This window comes from Lygodium microphyllum, chromosome 5, assembly GCF_053477565.2.
Source record: "Lygodium microphyllum isolate KBCC chromosome 5, Lygodium_microphyllum_v1.1.10, whole genome shotgun sequence".
In the NCBI taxonomy this organism is placed as follows: Eukaryota; Viridiplantae; Streptophyta; class Polypodiopsida; order Schizaeales; family Lygodiaceae; genus Lygodium; species Lygodium microphyllum.
In genome coordinates, this window is record NC_141139.1 from 119,234,149 (window position 1) to 119,251,335 (window position 17,187).

Sequence of the window (17,187 nt, forward strand, 5' to 3'; positions counted from 1 at the left end):
GATCTAAGGAGCACAAGGTAGTTGCAAGTAACCATCATTACTCAAAAGCATCTCCATGTTGCCTACCTGCCTCAAATTCATTCGTTCCCTTTTAGAGTCTCTCTTTCATGTGATGTGGTCCCATAATAAGCTACCCACATTCTTGAAAATATTCATAGGACTCAACAAATGGTTGATGTGTAAGTAGGTCCAATACGGCAACTCGTAGAAAATCAAGAATTGCAGCATTCTATTTGGATGTGACTCCTTGTGGACCATTTTCAACTCATACTAGCTTTGGGCGTCCATTTGTGTTGCAGGTTGTCCAAGAAAACCTTCCCTCAGGTCATGACCCTCTGACAAGAAAGGAACATGCACTTGATATACCATCTTTTTCATAGTTTGTGACCTTTGGGAGTCTATGGCCTACACAATGGACATGCATGATAACTTGAGGTAACCAGACCTATCCCAATACCCCTATTTAGTCAACACAAACTTGAACGAGCTATGCTAGATATCACCAATGAGAATGGAAGCCTACTTACTTCAGCACTCCCCAAATCCCAAAAATTCATGCATGGTCCACATGAGAATGACTTGTATATTTGTGGACCGTCGACCATCGCGCTTGCTCATGTCTTTCAAGGTGACCCCCTCCTCCCACAAAATCTTGAGCTCATCAACTAATGGACGTAGATAGACATCCATATCCTTTACTTTGTAGCACTCAAGAACGGGCAAGCTAAGGATGAGGTGTCCTTTCTTTGTAGAAAGCCATGGTGGGATGATGTTGTAGTTAATAAGGACTACATCCCATACACTGTAAGAAGTTGAGCGGAGACCAAATGGGTTCACACCATCCATAGCAAGACCAAGTTGAAGATTCTTTGGCTCTCATGCAAAGCCTAGAAAGGTAGAGTCAATGTGGCTCCATGCATGTGAATGTGTTGATATTCATTGGACTGCATCTGTGGATCTATTTTGTGCCTGCCACATTGTCAAGCTCGCCATGCCCGATATATGAAACATGTGACGTATATGCTGTATAAATGGAAAGTGTCTAAGAACTTTCTGAGGGGGATGGTTTGCCCTTCTTGCAAATCATATCAATAGCTGTGAGCACCAAACTTTGGACATATCTCCATAGTCCTGTAGTCTCCTCGAAACAGCACCCAATCGTTGATAGATGCATGGATGCTCTTGTAGTCCATAACAAGTTTTTGTAATACCAGTCATGCATCATCACGAGACTTAGGCATCATATTTCTAATTAGTACTATATGATACTTTATTAACCTTTAAAAAATCATAAAATACCTCAAAAAATCACAACAAGTGTTTTTTATAATGGAGTCAAAAAGATCAACGGAGTGTATGTGAAATGTACCTAAACAATTTGATCACATTTGCATGCACACTTAGGAGCGCCAACAGTGTCTTCAGGTGAGATACTCGGTACCCATCATAAAATGGTATGGATGCTTCCTCTCTTAGTGGATCAGATGACTCGGCATCCATGGGCATCAATGCATCGACCATTGCCTCCATCTCAGGCTCCAAGATTGGAGGAAGGTTTGAGAGGCTGACTATCTCCTCTCGTATCGAGGGTGTAGACTTGCCTTGTAGCAATATTCATGGTGGAGTAAGGGAGATGCAACAATATGGGGAAGAGACTCTAGGATTTATTTCTCAAAGTCATTACGCACAAAATCACTGGGTTAGGGCTACTAGTGAACAATAGTGAAAATAGGGGAGCGTAAAACTCCTTGTCTTGCTTTGCTTGACCACGAGTTTGAGATTAATGTCATTCAGCATGGATTGTGTAAGAATGGTTCATGGCCGATAGAGAATATTGATCATAATTGGCATATAAGGGCTGCAAATAATTCTTTGGGAGAGATTTATGCTGCATGTCCTAATGTGAAAGTGACGAGTGATGATGTACAAGAAGAGCAATACTTCTTTGTGCAAGATAATTCCTCATATACATTGATTTTGGGATACCCCTATATTACAAGAGTGTGTATGGAAACAAAGGTCCTTGATGATGGTTCTGCTTATGCAAGAGTCAAAATCAAGGATGGGAGGAAAGTAGTCCAATTTCTTACTGTTTGTGTTAATCATCCTAGAAATTGTGGTATGCTTTGAGAGTCTCCTCTGGCCCCAAATGCAAGGGAATTCAAAAACCAAAATTTTCATTAAGCATTGATGTAATGCACAGCTACAATAGTGATGTTCAAAGGATATACTCGCCTCTTGATGGAATGAAGCATGTATTTATTATTGGTTATTCTCATTTCACAGGAAACAGTTCATGTTGGTTTAAGCCTATGGAAGCTATGTGTAAGGCTAAACGCATATCTAGGAAATGGGCTACTAAGGAACTGAGGGCATTGGGGCTATTAACTGAAAATAAAGGTATTTGAGGCATCTTTTATGGGATTAATATTAATGACGCTATGGCTGAAATTTCAACAACTATACATGCAAAAAATGAGGTTGAAAACAGAGTGTTGTCAATATGCGCTTTGGACACGTATGATGTGATAGCATTGTTTGCTCAACAGGAAGGATTACAATGGGTTGAAGCACTTGTTGAGACAAAGTATAAGACAGTTGAAAAAAAGGTGAAACACTTCTTTCTCATATGCATTGATTTTGGGACAGCCTTGTATTACAGGAGTGCGTATGGAAATAAAGGTGCTTGATGATGGTTCTGCTTATGCAAGAGTCAAAAGCAAGGATGGGAGGAAAGCAGTCCAATTTCTTATTTTTTTTGTTGATCATCCTAGAAATTGTGATACGCTTTGAGAGTCTCCTTTGGCTCCAAATGCAAGGGAATTCAAAAACCCAATTTTTCATTAAGCATTGATATAATGCAGGGCTATAGTAGTGTTGTTCAAAGGATGTACATGCCTCTTGATGGAATGAAGCATGTATTTACTATTGGTTATTCTCATTTTATAGCAAATAGTTCATGTTGATTTAAGCCTATGGAAGCTATGTGCAAAGCTCAATGCAAATCTATGAAATGGGCTACTAAGGAACTGAGAGCATTGGGGCTATTAGCTGAAAATGAAGGCATTTTAGGCATCTTTTATGGGCTTAATATTAATGACACAATGGCTGAAATTTCAGCAACTATACATGTAGAAAATGAGGTTGAAAACAGAGTGTTGTTAGTATGTTCTTTAGACATGTATGATGTGATAGCATTGTTTGCTCAACACAAAGGATTACAATGGGCTGAAGCACTTGTGGAAACAAAGTATAAGACAGTTGAAAAAAAGGTGAAACCAATTGCTTTGCCACTTCCATAGAAAGTGAGGGTTTGTATGAAAAGGTGTCAAGGCAGCCAAGCTTACGGGATCCTAAAGATATAGGTCATCAGTTTACATCTGAAACATCACACGAATTGAAAGTTGGTGCAGAAGGATTTATTTTGCCTACTCAAAGAGATTGTTTTATGCACATGTTGGCTAGGCATGCGTAAGCATTTGCATTTCAGTCAATTGAAATAGATTGTGTGGATCTGAATATTGTCTCTCCTATCGTAATATTTACTATGCCATATTTATCATGGAATTTGTGGCCTATTCCAGTATGCCTAAAGCTTACTTGCCAAAGCTAATGGATTTGCTAAATGAAAAGATTTGCATGAAGATCTTGGAGCCCTCTTTAGCCCCATACTCAATTCATTGGTTTTCTGTGCCCAAAAAGAATGGACCTTTGAGATTTATTCAAAACATGCAGCCGGTCAATAAAGCGTCCATAAGAAATGTGGATGCAAGTCCAACAATTGATGAATTTGCAAAGGCTTTTGCAGGTAGAGAAATTTATTCTTTGGGTGACTCTTTACTCGGTCTTTACTCAAGGTATGATCAGTTTCAGCTTACATTTGAGACCAGAGATATCACAACCATGAAGACTTCCTTGGGGTTAGTACGAATGGTACTCTCCCGCAAGATGCAACGAACTCAATGTGGCATACATGATAAATGCTATGAATTCAGGGATTTTATACCACAATTAACAATTCCCTTCTTGGATGATGTTCCACCAATCAAAGGGTGTTCAAAGCATGAAAAGAATGAAGAGATGAATGCTCATGGGTGTAGACAGTTTATCGTAGACCATATTGTTGATTGTGAAAGGATTTTGACACGTCTAGAAGAGTTGCATTTCTCTTTTTTGATAAAAGTCAATCTTTGGAGTTGAAGAGATTTTGATTGTTGGGCATATGTGTGGATCCTATGGGTGAAGACCATCACCGGTAAAAACTAGATGGGATTGATAGAATGCAAGATGTAAGCAGGAATGTATCTAAAGTGTGTAAATTCTTGGGTGCATGTCTGTTCTATTTAATATGGATCCCTCCCTTTGCACGTATAGCTATTGCTCTATCTCACCTCTTGAGGAAAGGTCATAGGTTTCACTGGAAAAGGAAGCATTAGAAAGCAATGAAGAAATTGAAGCAGCTCTTGAAATCTTTTTCTACATTGAGAAAGGTTGATTATTCACATGGAAAGGCTATCATTATTACTATTGATATGATCCCAATCGGGATAAGATGGGCAATCAGGAAAGATGATGAGGAAAGAATTATGAGAAATTGTTACAACCCTTAAATGTAATAAGGAGTATTTTATGGGTGCTCATGTAGTCATTGAAACTGCTGATTGTTTGCTAGTATTGGGTATGATTACTAATTGTGCTACCCTAGACATTGCTATGCTCTAGCGGATTGCATACATCAAATCTTTGAACTCTAAATTTTAGCATATTGTAGGAAGAGATAATCTAGTGGGGGCAGACATGTTATCTCGGGCATGCTATGAGAATGAAGATGGGATGTTGGATGAGCAGGGAGAAGATGACTTTCTTGCAACTAAAAATGATGTTGTAAGAGTGAATTTAGCAATGCAAGGAGTTGCTACAACACCAAGAGAAACTTGGACAGCAAAGAGAAGACCCTTTAGATGTTATGTATCTTGTGTAGAAGTGTTTCTGAAAGACAAATATGTAGGAGAGTGGTTGAGAATTGGCCAATACCTCAGTACATTAACAAAGAGAGATAACTAGTCGGATGAGGAGTTTAAGAAGATCAAGGTGAAAGCCTATGGTTTTTTTTTTAAAGATGGATACTTGTGGAAACATGCTAAGAAGAAACAAGGTATGCCATTGCGAGTTTTTAGTGACGTAGCCTCACAAGTAAACGTTATGTAAGAATTTCATAAAAGCTTATGGAGTGGCTATAGAAGTGTTTGGGGTACTTTTGCAAAGATCAATGAAAGATATTGGTAGCATGGTATGCATAAGGATGTTCCTCACTTTGTGAAAACATGTACAACATGTCAAATGTATTCATCTGTGAGACATCGAGATGGATTGTAGTCCACATATCCCTTGTCTCTTCATTTTAAGTCGGTGGTCAATTTAGTCATGATCCCGAGGAAGTTACTATATGTATATCCTCTACATCATGTATGTTCAAGGCCTATTTATAAATATCCATATCTATGATTTTTTCTTGAATAAACATAACCCTTTTCTACTCACTCTAGAAATAACCCCTTTATATTACACTCTTCTATATGTAAAAAAACTATAAAATTTACATTTTAAAAATACCTTATTTTAAACCAGGTGATGCACACATATATTCATGAGTAACTTACTCGATGTCACGATGCCTACAGGTCTTTGGCAAATGAGATATCTTGTACTTGCCAGTGAAGACTTGACTAATCAAGTGGAATAGAGAGCTCTATGCTGTCAAGCTTTTTTTTTGAAAATTTGAAAACCCCTAGTCAAATTGTAGTTAGGTTTGATTTTTACTAGCTTAGTTGTTTGCGTGACTATTTGTTTTGTCATTTTGTAATTGGATTTCTTGTGTTTGTCTAGCTTAGGATTTGTTTCTGACATTTTTTTTTAATTTGTTGAGTGTGAAACTTGATAGCCTTGGTCAAGCTTGGTATTATTTTGGACAGGTTGAAGCTAGAGTTTGACAGAAGCTGCCAAATATTGTGGAACATGTTTGATTTCTTATTGAGACTCTTTCACATCATGGGGACTATGGGTTCACGAGCACTTCACAATTCACTTGTTTGATGCACTACGTCTCTTGAATTATTTAAATACTTCCATGCCATGGGTTGGGATGAAGCACTTTTTGCACCATCATTGAGTACGTGCACGGCATGAGGCTCGCTGCAGCTCTATGCAGTAAATCCTAGTTGCAGGCGCACTTGAGAGAGCACCTATCATTGAGCACACACAATGTTTGGGATATTCCTCACAAAGTTAGGAACCTCTAGTTTAGTGGGCAATGTAGTTGGGAGAGTTAGAGGGTCGTGAAGGATGCCCCCAACTGTGAAATGGGCTATTCTTATCTGGTCAACATCTTGAAGGCTATCTTTTCTAGAGCGCTTGTGAGATTTTGGATGGGTGGAGTGGAGAATGACATTTCTTTTTGCTGAGAGTTGAGAGGTGACGCTAAGGATTAAAATAATCAAATAATCTTGGTTTGCATTATGCATGACGCACAATCACATGTAGATAGGCTTGGCACAATTCTTCAGTGTATACATAGTTTTCGTGTGAGCATTGATTGATTGGTTGCATTGCATGGATCCTACATTGCATATTTTCTCATATCATGGATGATTGGATATGAAGTTCTATTTCAAAACATATTTTCTTGCTAGGGCACATTGCATGAAAAACTAGATCCATATGGGAAATGTCAGTCTTTGAAAGACTGAAGAGAGAAGACTTCTTCGATTCAAGATTGGAGATGGTTACATTGGTTACTATTTATTAAGGATTTTTTGTTCTTCATGCACAAGAGAAGAGTTTCTAATGATGGAAGTCATAAATAGCTTCAAGCAAGACACTAACTTTTCAGAATTGGGTTCCCTAATTGATGTCTCAAGCTATGATGAAGAAGAGAAACTTTGTAAGGAAGAAATATACAATACTGAGGAGTGAAGCTACAATAGAGATGTAGTAATGGGGCTTACTTGCGCAGTTTTGGTCTAGTGGAAGATTGTGATGATGCAAGCAGTTCAACGACTTTTAGTACAAATGAAGACAATAGGACACACAATGTTGACTGCTGATGACAAGGCTAAAAAACGTATGTTCTGTAGGCTGAAAGGCATACATGGAATATACGGTTGTTGATAATGATGAAGTTATAGCAATGAAGATGGCCAAAATACTCAACAACTACATAGGCAAAAAGACAACATTATCATAGCGAGAATGACAATGAACAATGATTGGCATATTGGGCAGGTAGCAACATGAAGAAAGAAGACGTTTGACCCTCGAAATGACTAGAGGATGGTGGCACGATGAAGATGAGTGATTGAATTGTAGGCAATTTGGAATTGCATAGAATTACTGAAGATTTGGCAATAATTGAAGATCCACAAAAAAGGCATTAATTTGGGCAATGATCGGCATGTTTTATAGAGCAGATGTCGACCTTTGAAATTACAGCGGCCTGATTTAATAGAGGACATTGATGAAATGCAAGTACCTTAGACCGAGATGAACGTGGCATTTTGCAGGCAGAGACGATTTCAAATGGATGAGAAGACTCAAAGGACATCAAAGTTGACGAAGCAAAGATAACGGGCTAATATGGCAGTGTACAAAAAACTATAAAAGCTTATAAAACCTCATACAAGCTTTCAAGCTTTGATTTTTTAAAGGAAAAGAATGTTTAAGCTTAAAGCTATTGGAAAACTTAAAGAATAAAAAGCTAAAGGCATAAAAGTGTTAGTCTTTTTGGAAAAGCAAAACACAATGTGAACGTGAGTGTGGATGAGAAAACTATAAAAGGAGAAGAGAGTGGAGAGTTAGAGGCCTTCCCCCTTGATTACAATTGTATTTTGTGAGAGAGGAGAGTGGAGGGTCCTATGCTAGAGTGAGCTCTTGTCATGCCAATTTGAAAGTCAGAGCTTTTGAATATCGAAGCGCCGAGTGTTGGCTCAAGGTTGTCGAGGTATGAGAATAAAATTCACTAGGTTTTATCTTCGAATTGTTGGTGTTTCTAAAAATTGTGTTGGAGTGATGCTCTACTCGGATTTGGGTTTTAACTTGTTTGAGCCACAAGAGACATATTTGTGTGTTGTTTCATTTTGTGTGTGGCTTGTGGTGTTTGTTGAATATTTAAAGTTTTTTAAGTTGTGATGTAAAAAGTCAATTTCTTCCAACCGACACTCCTTATTGTCTCGTTATCAGGTTGTGAGTGAGGCTTCCTCTCGATCACCGCTCATGTAACATCTCTTTTTTGGTGCCCCCGGTGAGGAGTGTTGAAACTTTTTGACTTTGTGTGTGATTTGTGGATTGATTTCTTGTCTGTAATTGTTTTTTAGATGGCTAATTCTTTTCCTAAATTTTATGGTAAGAAGGGAGAGGATCCTCAGCGATTCCTCGAAAAATTAGAGCTTGGATGTATTATCCAACGAATAAATGACTCAACCCTGAAACTCCAAATTCTGATATTTCAATTGTTGGATGAAGGTCGCAATTTATTTGAAGATTATGAAAAGACCCTTAGATTGAGAAATCTTCATGTTCCTATGGAATATGAAGCAACTAAGCAAGTGTTCCTTGACCATTTCAAGGAGACTGAGACTTCCCAAGATCTTTGGAGAAAAATAGAAACTTGCCAAAAGAGAGAAGACCAAACCATAGAATTTTTTTCCATGGAGTATGCTAGACTTTGGAATCGATGGAATATATCATTAGGCCCAAGAGAGAGAGCCCCAAAAATGTTGAAAATGAAACATTTCATTGAAAATTTGCAGGGAGAGGTGAGGACAAAGTTGGAAATGAGAGCTTAATAGAATGCTAAATATCTTGACATGGGAAGGGAATTGCATCTTCAGCTACCAAGTGTTGTACTAAAGGGATGGAAATCTCCAGAGTACCCTCACAATGTGCTCTAAAAAGATTCGACGTTGTGAGGAAAGCTGGTAGGTGACTACTAGATTGATTAGGAATGGAGACTGGAAGAGGAGCTTGAGGCACCATTCAGATAGATTACACACACACACCACACACACAGACAATCGCAATGAATCTACGCAAAACAACAGAATAACCACAAATAAGAGATCAACCATAATAAGCACATGTAGACGTGACTGACCGACTGACCACCCCAAACAATCCACATCCTAGAAAAAATTTGGCATGACCTCTACATAGATGCAACCAAAAGCTTCATGCAATGCAAGACAAACAAACACCCTGAATCCCCGTATCACGCAGAAAAAAAAAATATAGACTGTACCCATAATCGTATCAGAGCAACCAAACCATAATACAACAACAACCCACTCATAACATAACTAGAACTTCGGTAAGCAATTATAACTCAAAAGACTCCACGTGCCCATCCCACGAACCGCATTTATTGAAAAGGGGAATAAGTTAAGTGAGGGGAATTAGTTTTAAGGAATGGTTTGTTTTAAGAAATTATTTAAAAATGAGTAAAATTTTATTAGATGTTATATCTTATCAAGAAAATGGTGGTTCCTTCTTAAAATGTTAATTACAAATTATTAGGGTGAAGCAGTGCTTTAAACGAAACTCTAACTCTGTGTCGCAGATTGAGGACTCTAAATGCAAATTCATTGATTAAAAATCAAGTGTGTGTTTAGGACTTTTTGTGTAGTACATGTACTTGCGACAGTGGGTTCATTTTAAATAAACTTAGATATGTCTATAGCACACGAAGTGCCTGCTAAGTGAATGGTTGGTCTATTTTATTTTATTAGAAAAATAAATAAAACTCCTTATTTTAAAAAAAGAAATATCAAGGCAAGGATAGTGTAGTCCTATTGAGTTTTTTTAGTTGCGATTAGTATTGGAGTGTTGTTATTATTATTATTTATGTGTTTTTTTGTTTTATTATATTTTGTTAAAAAGAATTTTAATAACGGCCTTTCTACAATCAACCCTAAGTGAGAATTGAACCATCAGGTTTCAACAATGTGTTTGTATGTTTTAGTAGTTTTCAGCATATTTTTGGAATGTAAAATGAAATTTCTATGAATTTAGATAAAAAATTAGCATTTTTGCCTTAAAATAATATTTTATCCATTGGGTATAGTATTTTCAATGGATGGAACACTCCAAAAATATTCAAATGCATTGGTGGGATTTTTGGAATTATTTCTGGTTTGTATTAATTTTTAATGAATTTAAAAGGATTTTGAATATTCTTACTTTTTTGCAATTAACTTGTTGCAATTGAAACTAGGAAAATAATTCATAAAACTTTTCAATTTGTTAAAGAATTTTTTAGATTTTTTAAAAAATTGAATTTATATGAATTTTTAAAATATTTTTAAGTGTTTTTAGGTGTTTTCTCGGGTTTTAACAGGTTTTTGGAAAATAAAAAAAGGGGTTCCTAGGTCTGCGTGTGAACAACTACGTGTGAATGGACGGGCATGCACCACCACATGGATAAGACCGGATGCGTATGCCTACGCGGGAACACGTACAAGGAACCCCACGACACGGCATGATGACTCCCGCATGCGCATGGCCTCCTGAACACCCTTAACCACGTGTGGGGTAAAGGGGGACTGAGTACAGGATGGGCAACGGGTTAGGGGGGAGAGTGGGAAATGGGGATAGGGAAAAGAGGGGGGTTCTATGGGATGTAAGGGTGGAAAGGTGAAAAGTGGCGCTTAAGGGGAGGTGGGTTTATGAGGGGGCTTAGTAAGGGGGTGTGGAGAGGGTAGGTGTTATGGGGGGGGGGAAGGGGAGCTTAGTAGGGGTGGGAAGAAAGGGTGGGAAAGGGGGGCTTAGGAGGGGGTGGGGGAAGGAGGAGAGGAGGGCCAAGGAGAAGGAGGAGGTAGCGGTGGCAGTAGAGCAGGCGGGCAACGGCGGCACTGGCAGCAACAGCGGAGTTTGCGGCACGTGCGGCGACGACGGAGGCAACGGCTGGAGCAGCGGCCACAGGAGGAAGAGGAAATTGAGGGGAAAGAAGAAGAAGAAGAAGGAGGAGGAGGAGGAGGAGGAGGAAAAAAAACAAGAAACGGGAGAAGAAGAAGAAGGAGAAGGAGGAGGAGGAAAAAAAACAAGAAGCAGGAGAAGAAGAAGGAGGAGGAGGAGGAGGAGGAGGAGAAGAACATGAGCAGGGAGAGAGGGAAGAGAGAGGGAGGGGTCGGGAGAGAGAAGAAGAAAGAAAGAAAGAGAAAAAAGAGGAGAGAGAAGAGGGAGGAAGGAGAGGGGGGAGGAGGGAACCGTCGGGGAGGGGGAATTTATTTTTTAATTAATTTTTTAAAAAGAAGATAAATAATAATAATGAGAATGAGAAAATGAAAAACAATGGAGCCCTCCTTGCGTCCCGTGCATAGGAGAGGGAGGGTAAAATAATTTGCTGTGGCAGGACCTGTAGACGGCCAAGACACTGGCACGAGGGCAAATGATGTGACGGATGCAACAGAGGACATGTAAAATAAAAAGTGCAGATGTTCACACATGATGCGAGAGGCACGTACACACGTAAAAACACAAAAAATTTAATAAAACCCAAACCATGCATCAGAATGAAATGTCATAAAAACGAGAAATGTGTCGAAAGGCAGGGGAAAGACAATGGAAAAATGTAACATGGAGTTCAGGGAGAATGCAAGCATTCACATGGGAAAAAGGCGAAAATCGAGCTTGAAAATACATATGGGGATTAATATTAGAAAATCCACTTGTCGAAACGCAAGGAAAAAATAAGGGAAAATGTGCAAAATAACGTGTCCAACAAACCTATCATGTTGAAACATGGTTTCGACTGAGATAGGATGCATTCACATAGCAAAAACCCAAAAAATAGACTTGAAAATTTATACAAAAAGAATCGAGTATCTGAACAAAGGGCAGTAACAAGGAAAAAGGTTTGGGGGAAGGGGAGGCATAGGGCGGTCACAACAAAACTCAAGTCCCCGAGGGAAGGAGGAGGGGTTCACATGTGAAAAACAAAAAAAAGACACGAAAAAATACATTAAATTTTAATAACTAAAAATCCAACGAGAAAAATAGGATGGAGAAAAAGGAAAAATGTGGAAAAATGTTTGTGGGATATGACTGTCAAATTGAACTGGAATTTTGGTGAAAATAGGACATGTTCACATTGAAAAATGTAAAAAATACTCACGAAAATGTCTCGAAAACCCGCAAAAATTAATAACCGATGAACCGTGCATTCGAATAATAGGGTGTAAAAAGGAAAAATGTCATATGGAAGGTGTAGGGCAGGGATGTCAAGTCAGATTGTTGTTCCAAAGCAAAAAGGAGGTGTTTACATGGAAACACATCTAATTAACGGAAAATTGTTCAAAAATTAATATCTCAAGGACCTTCTGCCAGAACAGGGGTTGGTAAAAAGGAAAAAATGATCAGTTCGAAGGGAGAAATAGGATTGGATTGGGGTTTTGGTGAATGTAGGGTTTGTTCACATGAAAATTTTCAAAACAAGGGATAAAGGGAAAGAGAGAAGGAACGACCCCAGGAGTGGGGTGAAAGTGAAAGAGTGGGTGGGGAAAGGACCCCATCAGGGTAAAATCGGGTCATGGCATAGATGCATGATCAAATTGAGGCATATGGAGGGGGTATCTATCATAGACGCATAGGGATGCATCCCCACACTTACAACCTTAATGGGAAGAGTAAACCGAACATCAAGGACCTAGGACCACACATCAGACCCAACTGCTAACATCCCCATACTTAAGACTTGACCATCACTAATTTAAAAAAAGGTCTAGGGTTAGAAAAACTTGGCCCATGTTGGAGAGAATCGACATTGATTGTCGATGTCGCATACTATGTCACAGTTTAATGCAGGAGAGACCAAGGTGTCTTTGTAGTATGTACATGTCCAATGGGGTAGGGACCACGTAGTAGCAATACCCAAGGAGGTAGCTTTGTTGAGGGAATTGTGCAAAATCGTCAATGGCTATGAATATTGCACTCAGCTCAAAGTCACTCAAATGGAATGAAAGAGCAGTCACTCACCCCAGTACTGACATCACTCGAGTGAATCATGAGTGAAACCCAAATCTCACACCTAGGTTAGGAATCAACAAGGGGGGTGGTGAAGAGGGAGTATGTGAGCGTGCATAGTTGATGGTGCATTAGTACATCCAACCCGTTTGGCATAGGTGCAAGCAAGAAGGCCAGGGAGCCTTATTGTGTAGTGTACAGAAGAGGATGGCATGTCCTATGGTGGTAGCAGAGACCAATCTCGTGTATGTGCACCATGGCTCATCATGTCATGCTTTCAATACTATCCCAATTTCTTCTCCTCTAATACATCTTTGCAAGAATTCGTCCTTGCCTTTCTTATACAGAGCACCGCTAATAGGGTGTAGGGGAATGATTCCAACATAAGCTTCTTCTTCTCATGGATCGAGATGCCAGGAGGATATTGTTAGGTTGCCACGAGGTTAGCTATGTCTGCATACCATGGGGTAACTGTGTCGACTAGAAACAAGGAAGCATCAGGAAGGTCTGGATCATCTTGCTCATCTTTATCATCACTTTGAGGGATTTACAAAAGGTGATCATCCAGGACATGAGAGCGACCGGGTTTGGTAACCACTTCAAAGTCAATTTCTTGAAATAGAAGGAGCCATCTCATCATTCTTCCCTTCACCTTAGCCTTGTTCATCAGGAAGGAAAGGGCTTCATGGTCCACGTAGAATTTGGAACGCATCAATAGCAGATAATGCCATAACTTCTCCAAAGAAAACACCATTGCTAGACACTCAAGCTCTGTCACTATGTAGTTCTGCTCTTTGTCTGTTACTTTCCAACGTGAATAATAGATTAGTTGATCTAACTTATAGGGGCCCTTTTGGCATAAGACTGCACCTAGGCCTTCAACTGATGCATTAGTGTGAACATCAAACTCCTTTGTCTAATCAAGAGACTATAGGATGCACGGGGGATTCACTAATAGTAATAAGGATACGTCACCTGCATGCAAGAAATATATGAAAATACCCCTTATCTACCCCCATTTATGGGACCTTACCTTATAAAATGTACCTTCCTTCCCTTAAATAACCCCCTCCCTTACACTCATGTGGTACCATATGGTAAACCCTAGTGGAATCCTTGAGGCAGGATGGGTACTTTAATCAAATCCTACTTCAGGGTGTTAAATGCCTCGTCACAATCACTGGTCCATGTAAACTCATCATCTTTTCATAGGATTTTATATAAAGGGACTGCCTTTTTCGCAAAGTGTGCAATGAACCTTCTATAATAGCCCATCTGGCCAAGAAATCCCCTCAATTACTTAAGGTTAGTTGGGGCTATCAAGTCAGCAATCTTCTCAATCTTAGCTAGATCTGCTGCCATCCCTTGTACATAGACAATGTGACCTAGAAGAACTCCTGATGAGATGTTGAAAACACATTTTTTGGGGTTGAGAGAAATCCCATACACCCGCCATCTATCAAAACATTGCTCTAGGTGTCCCCAATGCTCACGGATTAGGATATAGACACAGAAGTCATCGCGATACACCTCAATGAAATGCAGCCATCATCACTTATCACTCATTGGAAGGTAGCGGGAGCATTACAGAGCCCAAATGGCATCACTCTATAAGCAAAGGTTCCCCATCCTGTTGTGAAAGTTGTTTTGGATTGGTCCTCTTCTGCGATTTTGAAAGGCAGCCATCATCACTCATTGGAAGGTAGCGGGAGCATTATAAATCCCAAACGACATCACTCTGTAAGCAAAGCTTCCCCATCCTATTGTGAAGGTCGTTTTGGATTGGTCCTCTTCTGCGATTTGGACATTGTTGTAGATGGTTTTGAAAGGCAACCATCATCACTCATTGGAAGGTAGTGATAGCATTACAGAGCCCAAACGGCATCACTCTGTAAGCAAAGGTTCCCCATCCTATTGTGAAGGTTGTTTTGGATTGGTCCTCTTCTGTGATTTGGACTTGGTTGTTATATCCGCTGAATTCATCCAAGAGGGAATAGAGCTCATGGCATGCCACTGTGTCCAATAGTTGGTTTGTGAAAGGGATAGGGAAATGATCATTCTTCATCTTGGAATTCAACTTTCGAAAGTCCATACATATTTGAAGTTTCCCATTCTTCTTGGGTATGATCACAATGGGTGAAACCCATTCACTATTAGCCACAGGATAAATGAACTCAGCTTCAAGGATCTTCAATAATTCAGCCTTCACTAGAGCAAAATAATTGGGATTCATGCACCTCTATCTTTGCCTCACATGTTTCGCATCATGCTCTAGATTGATGTGATCTTGGCATACTATGGGATCAATTCCCCTTAGATCTTTATACAACCATGCAAACACGTCTAAGTTCTCCTTTAGTAGGTCTCGCATGACCACTAGTTCTTCTTCTGGAAGATTTAGACCCACTTTCAGGTGAGTTCAATACCTTCAACATCCAGGAACATAAATTGCCTTTCACCTTTCACTTTACGAATAAATGTCCTACGGATTTCTTATGGGTAAAGATTAGACTCCTTCAAGAGAGTGGTCTCATCTTCTAATGATGCACTAGAGCTACTGTTGCCTTTTAAAGGAGGCTTAGCTCACTCTTTGGAAGGTTGAAAGGGTATCATTGAGGTTTTGAGTTTGGGTTGGGGATGAATTACTTCTTCGGTCAAGAATTTGTCTTCTGAAGATGCATCCAAGAATGTCACATAACATGAACTTTCTCCATTTTGTTTAAACTACAAGACTGGGGGTTGTTGGTAAGGTGCATTGTCATCATCTTCTTTAAGAAAGGGTAACTTTGGACAACAAGAGCCACTGCTAAAGAAAGGCCGATTCTTCTTAATCCATTTCTTATAAAGGCTTTGCATATGACATGATTCATGGATAAGTCCAAAGGGTACCACAATCATTCTATCAAATAGAAAGGAATCTTCTACTTTCTGAGGCTTCAGGAATGTCAGGAACGTCTTCCTCACCTCTACCTTCTATAAGTAGGATAGATCTTTCTAGCTCACTTTCATAATATCCATATGCATTATCACTTTCATCCTCTTCAAGTTCTATTTCTACATCTATGAGTGCTATGTAAGAGAAGAACAAGCTCTCTATTTTGTCTTTTGGCTGTGTCTCTTTGTCTGTCTCTGCTTCTGTCTTTGCTTCTATCTCTGCCTCTGACTCTGTGACTGCCAAGTAACAGGGAGAAAAATACATCCATGCTTCTATTTTGATGTTAGAGGTGATTTCAGAAGTCCATTCAGGTTTAGGCAAGAAGTCTTCTCCCATGGACAAAGACTTTTCTTCCTTCGGTAGTTGGCTTACAGTGCCCATTGTTAAGGACTATGCCTCTTTTTTCTTTGGAAAGATCTATTTGACAGCCTCTTCGTCTCCTGATGTACCATCTATTACTTCATTGGAGGAGTTTGCTATAACTTCAATGGATGTAGATCCATTACCTTTTTGCAATCCATACAACTTCAACACCACTTTATTAGGTCCTTTGCCTAGGGTTAGGGTTACTTTGAACCAGTCCGTCCTTGCTCTTGCTTCACAAAGCTAAGGTCTTGCTAACAACAGAGGGTATGAGGTCCTATAGGAATTTTGTTTGACTACAAAATATGTCAGTCAATAATCTCTTCCTGCAAGGGTTGTTTTTACATATGGGAGGATGCCCAATGGTTAGATTTTGCTTTGGTCTACCAATCTAATAAGCCATTGTGTAGGTTGCATTCCTTGCAAGCCTAGATCCTTCATTGTTGCATCCGCCATTATGTTTACTGATGAGCCTATCAATCAATGCATCTTCAATGCATCCTTCTATCCATATGCCAATCTCTGGGGTTCTAGGTGTGAAAGAGTAGAGTTGTAGCAAGAAAAAGTGTGCACAAGAGGGAGATAGAAGCTCAGAGTATAAGAACAAAATCTTGTTTACTAAGTTGCTCAAGGTACAACTTGGATACTCTATCTCAACTTTGATAGTGATCCATAGGCCGTTTATATAGCCTCTACCAAGTTAGGGTTAGGGTTTTCCCTACCCTTCAGGCTATTCATACCTATCTATCCTTATACACCCTTGCTTACCTGGGTTCCTATGCCTATCTTCTAACACCCCCCCTCAATGCCAGAGTGGCATTGGATTACAAAGCATGTAAGATGTCCCCCCCTCAAAAAAATGGGATGCCTTTATAGAT